This window comes from Phallusia mammillata, chromosome 3, assembly GCF_965637545.1.
Source record: "Phallusia mammillata chromosome 3, kaPhaMamm4.hap1.1, whole genome shotgun sequence".
NCBI classification, from domain to species: Eukaryota; Metazoa; Chordata; class Ascidiacea; order Phlebobranchia; family Ascidiidae; genus Phallusia; species Phallusia mammillata.
Genome location: NC_137254.1, coordinates 16,206,846 through 16,218,927, shown reverse-complemented (window position 1 = coordinate 16,218,927; position 12,082 = coordinate 16,206,846). Strand labels below are relative to the sequence as shown.

Below are 12,082 nucleotides of genomic sequence, written 5' to 3'. Positions count from 1 at the left end.
GAAAGCGCAGATACTCCATATCCAACTTGGGAAATGTCAGGATTTGTATTGCGGCGCATGTAAGCCCTCTACAAAAAAATGCCTCCGTTATTATACATTTTAATTGCACACACAACCTACCAAATTTCCAAAAAAAGCTTCGAGAACATCTTGAGTCAACATGCACAAGGGGTGCATCTAAAATATACAGGATCGCTTGGTGCACCTATATATCACTTGGTGCACCTTTATATCGCTTGGTACACCTTTGTCACGCTTGCTGCACCTTTATATCGCTTGGTGCGCCTTCACAGCGCTTGGTGCAGCTTTATATCACTTGGAGCACCTTTATATCGCTTGGTGCACGGTTATACAACTAGGTGCACCTTTATATCGCTTGATGCACCTTTATATCGCTTGGTGCGCCTTCACGTCGCTTGGTGCAACTTTATATCACTTGGAGCACCTTTATATCGCTTGGTACACGTCTCTATACAACTAGGTGCACCTTTACATCGCTTGGTGCAGCTTTATACCGCTTGCTGCAGGTTTATATCGCTTGGTGCACCTTTATATCGCTTGTTTTGGGTTTAATGTTTATGTAGTTTTTGTGTGTCAAGTAAATATGCAATGGATTCTGGAAAAAAAACAAATATTACACAAAACAATACTGATTGTGATAAAATAAGAAATGAATCATTTGAAAACATGGGACAATGTAAAGTTGAATCAATAGGAGCATTAAATCGATCAACTGAAACACAAATAGATAAAACACTGACAATCCTGCACTGCAATATACGGAGCCTAAACAAAAACAAGCACAAACTTGAGGAGTTACTAGCAGAAATGAAAATTCAACCAAACTTTATTCTATTGTCAGAAACTAGAATAAACATAAGCCAAGCCCCATTTAATTTTGACATAAACGGATATTGTTTTTTTCATTCTGACTCCACTACGAAGGCAGGAGGTGTTGGCATATATGTCAACAAAGACATTTCAATAAAATTAAGAAACGATTTGCATATTCCCACCGTTAATCAATGCGAAGATTTATGGCTGGAAACCAAGAATAGGAACAATAGCACCATTATCATAGGTGTCATATACCGTCACCCTAATTTCGACTTTTCAGATTTTGAAATTGGCTTTGCAAAGCGTTTGGACCAAATTCAACAAAACAATTTCACATACTACATAGGAGGGGACATCAACATAAATTTGCAAAATGTCAGCTGCATACCGAAAATAAAAAACTACATTAACACAATTCACAGTACTGGCTGCAACATACCAATCGACAAACCAACCAGATATGGGCCTTTTAGTCAGCCATCAATACTTGATCACTTTTACACAAACACTAGACATATGGTATCTCCTGCAATTATAAAGTTTGACATATCAGATCATCTACCAATTATTTTATCAATTACCTCCACACAGACACTTCATACCAAGCCAGTTTTATCATACACTCGCTCATTAAAAAACTTTAACATTGAAAACTTTTTGACAGATCTGGACCTCCGGTTGTTGTTTGAATTACAACAATCAGAGAGTACAAACATCACAGATCTAGAAAACAAATTCACCTCTTTCATTAACATTTTTGCTAAAACCTTGCATGATCATGCACCACTGCGCCCCTTGTCAAGAAAAGAAACAAACTTAAACAAAAACCATGGATTTCAAAAGCAATCCTAAGGTAAATAAAAATCAAAATGTTTAGAGAATGCTACAAAACTAAAAGCATTACAAAAATTCAAAAATACAAAACCTACAGCAACATATTGAACCGTGTTAAAAGGGTGGCAAAGCAGGAATATTACCACACACAGCTAAAATACAGTGCAACTTCCACACAAACATGGAAAACTATAAAAGAAATAATTAATAGCACAACAAATAAAACAGTCATTAATCAGATAACTAACAATGGTAGCAAAATCACAGACAGCCTGAAAATAGCACAACACATGAACAAACATTTTGCAGCAGTAGGTCAGACACTGGCACAAAAAATCACACCCACACAAGAACATTTTACAAAAATTTTAAAACAGCCATGTCCAAATTCCTTTTTTCTGCCACCTATAATCAACATTGATGTACAGAGACAAATTCAACTTTTAGCTGACAAAAAATCACAAGGTCCACATCACATTCCAATTCGGTTTATAAAAATGGCAAATGAAGTCATCAAACCATATTTAACAGACTTATATAATGAATGCATAATGTTGTCATATATTCCCAAATGTTTAAAAATTAGTCACATCACACCAATACCCAAAAATATAAATACGACCACATGTTCAGACTTTCGGCCAATCTCCATAACTCCCATTTTCTGTAAAATATTTGAAAAACTTTTACTAGTTCCATTGACAAAATGTATTGAAAAACATAATGCCATCTCTGAGCACCAATTTGGGTTCCGTCGACAACACTCAACAGACCTACTAACAGCTGACCTTTATGAAAATATTTTGCATAGCTTAGACCATAAACAATACCATTGCACTATATTCATGGACCTCTCCAAGGCATTTGACACAATCGATCATGGTATTTTAAAGCACAAATTACAACATTATGGTATACGTGGTGGGCCGTTAGATTTGCTCATGAGTTATGTGACCAATAGAAAACAACACACAAAAGTCAACAACACTTTATCAAATGCATGCACACCATCACACGGATTACCTCAGGGCAGCATTTTATCACCACTATTGTTTCAAATAGATGTCAATGATCTACCACTATCCAGCCCCCTCCTATGCAGATTATTCGCAGATGACACAATCCTCTTTCAGTCTGACAGCTCACTAACAAGCCTAAACAACAAAATTCAGTGCGGAATTACAGGAGCAGACATTTGGATGCGGTGTAATAAGCTATCAATTAATTACCAGAAAACCAATTTTATGTTATTTCATAATACTCGTCCACCTGATCCACTACAATTTTTGGTTACAATGAATAACCAACCAATTTTAAGGACTAATGTCACCAAATACCTTGGACTTTATATAGATGATAAACTTACATGGAAAAATCATATATCATGCATATCATCAAAAATAGCTAGGTCAATTGGGATAACTGCTAAAATAAAAACTTTTGTCAACAAACCTACACTTTTAACTCTGTACTATGCGTTGATTCATCCACACCTTCAATATTGTGTGTTAAACTGGGGACGTGCTTATCCCACCAATTTGGCCCATATTCAAGTACTGCAAAATAAGGCAATAAGACTCATAAGTAACACTGACATCAGAACACACATGCAGCCAATATATAAAGACCTACGGATACTTGACATTAATGACATGCTTCATTTGGAAATATATAAATTTAGGTACAAATTTGATAAACACCTTCTGCCTTCGGTGTTCAACCAATATTTTATACCAACATCCCACGTCCACGATCACAACACCAGGCAAACCAAATTCCAAAACTATCATCATCCGCAGGTACAAACAAACTCAGGTCTCAAATGCCTACAATACTTTGCAATTAATCTTTGGGCCCAAGCTCCAAATTCCGCAAAAACACTTGGGTACTCAAAATTTGTCTCCCATGCAAAGCGCAGTATCATACAATAAACTTGTTGACAAATACGCCCTTGACAAAAACGCACATGTTGTTTTGAAAAAAAATCCCATGCGGCAGAAGAATCCTGTTGCAAACATTGCTTATTTTTCGTTTACAGTTTGTTTATTTTTTGTTTACAGTTTGTTTATTTTTTGTTTACAGTTTGCTTATTTTAAATTGGCTGCAACGATGTCATCTTTTCAGCTCGTGTTTTTCGGTATCTTATTTATTTATTTATTTTCATATGTTCTCTCGTCATCGTTTTTGTTTTTTATTTCCTCACGCAGCCTATTTTCGGTTCGTTAACTATTTATCCACCCGCTTTGTACTTTTTGTATACATTTCGCTTTACTTAGTTCGCTACTGCAATGCGATTTTTTTCTTTTCATCTGCGTGCTCTTGTCATCGTATTTCTTTTTTTCTTTCGTCATCGTATTTCATTTCCTCACATATTTTCGGTTTGTTTATTATTTATCTAAACGCATTCTATTTTTGTTTACACTTTGCTTACTTAAGTTCTCTACTGCAATGTTGTTTTTCAGTCCATCATATAAAGTTACGGTTAGCAGTTTTTTATCAATTTTTCCTCTTTTTTTTTCTGTTCCTTCGTCATCTGTTTATCTGCTTTCCTTTTTCATTTCCTTATGTGCTTTCGGTTTGTTTATCATTCTTTCACCTGTACTTCTTTTCATAATCACGCCCTCTCATAATCACACACATTGTTTTTTGTTCTATGCGTATTTTTCCCCATTTGTCACCGGTTTTTGCTATCGTAGTTCGTTGTTAGCTGATCTTTTTTACTCTGGTTTTCCTACCACAATCGTCTTTTTCGTCCCGTGCCCTTTTTCGTTTCTTCAGTACATTTTGTAGTACACTTGCTTGTCGATCCATCTCTTTTTCGTTTTTGTTCTTTGCTTAAATGTAAATAGGCAAATTTTTCCGATGGGTGATTATTTTCTTACCTTTGTATGTTTTCTGTTTTGTTTATTCATTTGATTGCCTGTTTTGAAATCAAGGGTGGCTGACAAGGTGACCTTAGGGTCTTTCGCCACCCTGCCGCTTAAACAGCGCAAAAAATAAATTACCTTACCTTACCTATAACTTGCATGTTGAATGCATGCATTAAACAGTATGGTAAGTAGTACAAAACCAAACCGTTTAGACATACAACAAAGTAACTTGTTACTCATTTTTCACAAACATGCCTAATTTTCCCCCTGCATGTCGTACCCCTTGCTTTCGTGCTTCGTACCCCTGGTTAAGAACTCCAGCCCTAAACTTTCCATAGAATGCAACCTAAGATCGCTTTTTTGCAAGTGGTCCGTGAAAAATACTAACTTTGAACGAAAGCCTTTGCCCTTTTCCCTGCAAACTCAGGTTAAACACGTTCAGGTAATTTGTCATGTCGGCTAAAAACGCTAAACCACTTAGAAACTTAATGCTTCGCAATTGTGCTTGAAAAGTTTCCGTGTTGTCCGAAAGTTGTTGAAAGAATTTCTTTGCGTAGTCCAAAGAAGTGTTTAAGCACCTTGCCTGCACTGAGCCATCTGCGATGCTTGCATACAAAGGCAAGTCACTAAATTCAGTATCCAGTTCTTCTAAAAATGACATAAATTTTCGATGTCGTTGGGCTTTATTTCCACCCCTTATTAAATAAACTACATTAATAACACTTTGCATGACATTCATTATTTTTAATATTTTGCCACAAAGAGCCTCCCGGTGAATTATGCAGTGCAGTGTTATGCAGTTTATTCCATTTTCTTTCAGCAATCCAACAAGACCAATTCTACTTCCCACCATTGCCTTTGCGCCATCCGTTACAACACACGAACATTTTTCAAATCCTTCGTACTCGGAAACAACTGAGCTTAAAGCCCCGTATATGTGTGAACCCTTTGTAATGGCTGGATTTTAAGCAATTCTTCATAAACAGTAAAATTCTGGTCAACTAGTCGAGCAAAAAATCATGAGCTGGCTGATATCTCAGTGCTCTCATCCAAAGCAAGTGAAAAATAGCTACACTTGCTCATTAACATCTTTAGTTTACAAGAAACATGTTCACTTATATCAGCAGTTCTCCTTGCTATTGTCTGATGGGATAAAGATACTGTTTTAAACTTTTTCTGCTACTTTTTCTTCACCAAAGACCTCGGCCTTTTTTTAAAAACATTGGTATGTGTTACAGTGTTAGTTATATTGATTTTGATAATATTTGAAACATAATAATCCTTAATGTACTGCAGGAGAAAGTATTATTTATTCTGTCTAAGCATTGTAAACCCAAGTAAGCAGTAAAAACCACTTTCGGAGGAAAAACTCACAAAACTGTGAATAAAACTGATGCATTAAAAAAATCTTGTGATGAATGAGGTATGTTTTCACAGATAAGCAGTGAGATGTAGTCTTTATTTCCTTCTGCAGGTGTCAACGGTTGTGCAAAATGTGACGATGTACATCAGCCAACGACTAAACCGAACTTTGCGCACCGCAGACCCAGACACATCTTTTGGCAACATTTTAATTGTGTTTTTTTGGTGATTTTTATCAAATTCGTTCTGTATGTCGCACTTCATTATTAAAACATGAACCTGATCCCCTTTATTCTGATCTCTGGGATAAAAGGGAAATAGACGACAAACGGAATCGCAACAACGAACGGTCACCTGGTACCCAGATTATCTAATGCAGTGCTCTTCAACCTTTTTTGGTCTGGTGAACCCCCAAAGTTGTTGTGACGAGCTCATGCACTCTATTTACTTAAAAGGTATACTGAGATAAAGAGCAATATGAAAAATCAATAGGGATATCAATTTGTCAATTGACTCCAAGCATATGTTCGCGAAAAATCGTAGTGAATGCAACAGATATTTGTAAGCTTTTTGTTCACCCAAGTTGTCGCTGCGCAACATAATGCAAGGTTTAGTCATAGCCTGTGTATTTAGGGCGTAAAATTACAACCAAACGGCAATCAAGTCAACTCAAACAATAAAACGCCAATCCATTTACATACAAAATCAATGCTATCTCAAAAGCGAAGAATAATTTCGTTTTACAAAAAATGTTGAATGCTAGACAAAGTTTATGACAAAACAATCATAAACGTGACAAAAGCTTTATTAAACAATTTGCGGGTATCAACGATGGATAGCTACCCCAGTTTTACAGCCAGGCGTAAAATAAGTTTTGCCGGTACCAACAACTTTGCGATAGGCCTACCTATCATTATACTTTAAAAAGTACCTTGGAATAAAGTGAGATAATTCGCAGACCGGCAAAATATTTACGCGGACCGGCGGTTGGGAACCACTGATCTAATGCAGTGGTTCCCAACCTTTTTTTGACGCGACCCAAACACTTCCTAAAATTTATTTTTGTGGTTTCTCGCGGCCCATGGACATGCATTCCTACTATTTTGGTTGTATGTTTGTCTGCAAATGAGGAAAGCTTTTCGACAATTTCTGCACCTGTTTGGATGATCAAAAAATCTATCTACTTTTATTTGTTTTTTCGACCAAACATTTCCGTTTAGTCTGAACTCCGAACTTTAGAGAGCTGGTTTTAAATCATTATCAGCCAAACAACGCTCAACAGTGAGCTAACACATACCGTATGACGTCACAAACAGAATTAACTTATATCCTCCAAGTTGGCACAAAATTATTATTGGGTTATGTTTTTTACAACAGTGTAAAACCTTTGAAAATAAAAAATAACGCTACAAAAACGAATCAATAAGTAGATAGTCTTATTGTCACAAAAACAGGCGACCCAACAGAATTGTTAGGCGACCCAACTTTGGGTCGCGACCCATAGGTTGGGAACCACTCATCTAATGTATGCTTATCATTTGTGTGGAAGCAGTGCAAAAGTTGACAAACATAACCAAGAAATCAATCATTACTTTGTCCGCAGAAGATGTAAAAATACACAAAAGTCAACATTATTGCAGCAAAGTACCGGAAAAGTACAATGAATAGGACCATCCATCATTACCAGAAAAAATAGATGTTGCTGTTGGCGCTAGAATAATAATGATCAAATGTTGACATTGCAGATGGACTTGTAGTTGTGGGAACAGTGGAAAAATCATTGATTGCCAAAATTGTTTTGACCTTCCGGATTACATTGCAATTGTTTTATATAACCCTTCAGTTGGTGAAAAACAAAACATTAGACATTTGTTCTTTCTGCAGTTTTGATTGAACCACAAGCAATTCACCAAATAAAGGAAGGAACAAAAAGTTATATGCAGCACGAATGTCCTATCAACCTGCCTTGGGCATGCCAAGTACACAAAATTAAAGGAAGTACTGAGAATACAATTGTTGTCAATATGTGATTTTTCTTTACACAAGGTATGGGATATTTTGCTTTAAGCCGGGGTACTGCCATCAAAGGACTGTACACAGACGATTTCAAACCTGAAAGTGTATGTGCCAATGAAGAAACCTTGCGAAGCCTTAAAAATGACCAAGACCGTAAATTTTGGGAAAAGCATTTCAATATACTTAGGGACACTATACATGGACTTGAAAAGTAATTTGATCATGCCTGTTGGGGACACAGGCCTTGAAGGTTACCTAAATGAGGCCACGATCTATTCAAGGTTGAAAACCACTGGTTTAGGCAATCAATCATGTTTGAGGTACGATTGCTTGTTTGGGCAATAGTTAGCCCAGCGACTGTATGCAACAGTGCTGCTTGTTCATCAATTTGACGTTCAGCGACCGCTGTTGCGACTGTTGCGCAATATGTCTAGTGCAGTGGTTCTTAACCGGTGGGAAATTTAATGTTTTCGGTGGGAAATTATGTAAGCTTGAAAAGAGCAAACTCGGGCTCGATGGTCGAATCCGGCTTTGAATTAACCGTTGAAAGATACTTTACTAAAAAATTTCTGCAACAACATGTAAGATTGATTTAACCAAGGGTTACAAGACATCTACAAATCCAAAGGCCGTTTGTTACATCACAGACAAGACTAAAACCATCAATGACTTTGCTGTTGTGCGCGAATAAAAGCCTTTCCTTTGTTGATTGTGATGCAATGAATGACTAATGCAAGCAGAGCAGGCTCTTCAGTATTCCAAAAAGTTTAATCTCTCACAGAAGCACTATTTAAACTAAATAAGATTGCAGTATACCTTGCAGTGTACAAAAATTATTTCATTTGAAGAATATTTTTTGTTAACGTCGGGCACAAAACATGATTATAAAAATAACAGAGGGGGGAATTCGAAGTTGGTGATTGACTTAAGTGGGAAACTACACCAAAAAGGTTAAGAACCACTGGTCTAGTGCCTAAATGCGATTGTTTTCACATCAATTTGCCGCTTATCGCTATAGCCTTCTGCTATCAGACATCTAAAATTATTTTTGTACAATGTAGTCTTAAGTTACAAGGTATAGTTAGGGACACTGGCTTGATTTGCGTGGTGACCACGTCTTCATCAGTATTAATTAGCAACTCCATTGTGACGTAATTTTTGTTACGCAGTAATGTACACGAGTGTAAACAGCAGACGATATCATTTGTGTATTTTGTTTACTTGCACAGCGACGGGCCAAACTCAATAACATGCAGTAATAATGTGGAACAAAAACACACGTGACACGGACTCGAAACGAAGCGGTTGTAAATACGGTAAAACACGACAAGAATATAGAAAAAAAAAAAAAAAGGAATGGTTCGAAAAACTTTGAACTATTTCAGTTAGATAACATTTAAAAAAATGGTCCTTTTTCATTTAAGTAACTTATGGTCACAGTCAGCGTTTAACATATTCTATGACACTTCACAGGTTGTTGTCACACACAAAAAAAATTAGCCATACAGCTGTTTATTGGTATCATAACTGACAAATTTAACAACCACTTTACATTTGTGTCAGAACTTGTTTATTTTAACATCTTCTCTTTGAATTTTTGTGTACAGACTATTATTTGTCTTTCAGATTCTTAACTGCTATACTTGCTGCTTTATTTGCTGGCAAATAGCTTGTAATTGCTTTTTTTAAGTGCAAAACTCCTTCAAGGGCTGATCCCAGTTATGTAATTGCTTTTTTTAAGTGCAAAACTCCTTCAGGGCTGATCCCAGTTATGAATTTATGTTCATCTTAACTGATACTGGTCAATCTGGCGATCCCCTACTATGAAGCTGACATGTGCAGCATACGAGGCAGGCAACGGTGCTTGTGATTCGGCTTTCGGCGGATTCTCCACTGAGCCTGCGTAGCTCGGTTGGTAGAGCGCGAGTCCCGGAAAGACTCCTGTCGTGGATTCGAATCCCACTGCAGGCTAGATTTTTCTAGCCTACGCCTTGCCATATGGTGGTGAATGCTTGGTGACCGGCTGATTCGGTTTGACGCCTTTAATGGGCCTGGCGTACTGTGAAAACTCCTTCAAGCTTTAAAATTTACAACACTCCCACTTTAATTCAAACCATATTTTTAAACCTTGTGCTTCCTTTTTACAACCAAAAAGAATCATAAAGTTATAGTTTGGGCATGATAATTGATAGCTTCTTCCTTGATACCAAATGACAACTGAGAAGAGAAGAAAAAATAAATTTGTGACTGTGGAGTGAAATGCTTCACTGAAATTCAGGCAATATCAAATGCAGAACAAACAATTGCGGAAGCAACAGGATTTTTGAAATACCTGAGTGAAGACAATTTGAAGTTTTGGTTTCTTAATACACCATGTGGACAGTATTTGCAACCAAGTGCAATCATGTGTATTAATTAATGGACATGTACTGTTTGTCTAAACAGTAGCTGCTAAATTCCTTCACAGGAAGTGTTTCTTAAGAATGAACATTCTACAGACAAGGTAGTAATGACCACTAAGCACTATTGTTGACAAAGAAAAGCTAGTTACTGAAATGAAAATGTTTCTGTAGATCTGATGTTCATGATTACTTTGAAAATGATCTATATGATGTTTTGACAAGTGAAATTACTAGGATGAAAAATCCTGTTTGCTGTTTCCCTGAGTCCTGCAAAGGCAAAACAGTTCTTTTTACCTCTGAAAAGGATGCAAACCTTTGTTAGGAACACCATTATTTTCAAAAAAAGACTTGCACTTGTACTAAATAGAAAAACAGTTTTCAGTTGTCATTTGGTATCAAGGAAGAAGCTATCAATTATCATGCCCAAACTATAACTTTATGATTCTTTTTGGTTGTAAAAAGGAAGCACAAGGTTTAATAATATGGTTTAAATTTGAGTGAGAGTGTTGTAAATTTTAAAGCTTGAAGGAGTTTTGCACTTAAAAAAAGCAATTACAAGCTACTTATAGCAGTTAAGAATCTGAAAGACAAATAATAGTCTGTACACAAAAATTCAAAGAAAAGATGTTAAAATAAACAAGTTCTGACACAAATGTAAAGTGGTTGTTAAATTTGTCAGTTATGATACCAATTAACAGCTGTATGGCTAGTTTTTTTTGTGTGTGACAATAACCTGTGAAGTGTCATAGAATATGTTAAACGCTGACTGTGACCATAAGTTACTTAAATGAAAAAGGACCATTTTTTTAAATGTTGTCTAACTGAAATGCTTCAAAGTTTTTCGACCCATTACTTTATTATTATTCTTTTTTCTATATTCTTGTCGTGTTTTACCGTATTTACAACCGGTTCGTTTCGAGTCCGTGTCACGTGTGTTTTTCTTCCACATTGTTACTGCATGTTATTGAATTTGGCCCGTCGCTGTGCAAGTAAACAGAATACACAAACGATATGTCGTCTGCTGTTTACACTCGTGTACATTACTTTACTGCGTAACAAAAATTACGTCACAATGGAGAGTTGCTTATTAAGATTTGTATTACTTGTTTTTTTGCACAAAACAATGGCTAGAAAACTAGAAATGTAGCTTTTCTATATATTGCTAACTTATATTTGTTCAACAAAGGCTAAAATTTGGAGCAGCACCCCCACAATTTTTAGGCACGAGCCGCCACTGGTGTTAGATGACCTTTGTTTCTTTTTCAAGGTGTTAGATACACTTATTTAATTCAATGATAAGTGCAACAACTGAAACCCACTTACAGTGATCTTAAAAAGTTACCGCTAACCTTCAAACAAATAAATTATAAGATGGCAAAATAATTATCTAACTGTTCTCACTGCCGAACTTAAGAATATAGTACACGGGTTTGGCTTTGAAGTTCACTGACGCAAAGCAGACAACACAACTAGCGCTACGTCACAGGAAGGGGCTGCGGCAGCCACGGCCCCCTGTCGCCTATTTCGCCCGGCATGTAGATTTTCCAAGTGCGCATGCGCACAACTGCAAAACGTCATGAAACGTCACGAAACTGGAGCTGCAGCTCAACCATACAAAACATATAAATGCAATATTTTTTAAGGAAAACAATGCCGATCAAGGTGGATTTTTTTCTAATTATATATTGCTAAAGAATATAATGGAATTTTATATTGTGGTAGGAATATTAAGTAAAAATATCTAGGGGGTGCGGCAGCTCC

General features: G+C 36.5%; 1 long non-coding RNA gene across 1 annotated transcript; it reads right to left on the bottom strand.

The window, feature by feature from the left end:
• Positions 1–589: 589 nt before the first annotated feature.
• LOC145219239 (uncharacterized) lies at positions 590–4,661 on the bottom strand. The gene is made up of 4 exons (XR_013857900.1): positions 3,372–4,661; positions 3,128–3,227; positions 1,419–2,825; positions 590–1,363 (listed from the first exon to the last, which is right to left on the bottom strand). It is a non-coding gene; the product is annotated as an uncharacterized LOC145219239 (long non-coding RNA).
• Positions 4,662–12,082: the final 7,421 nt, after the last annotated feature.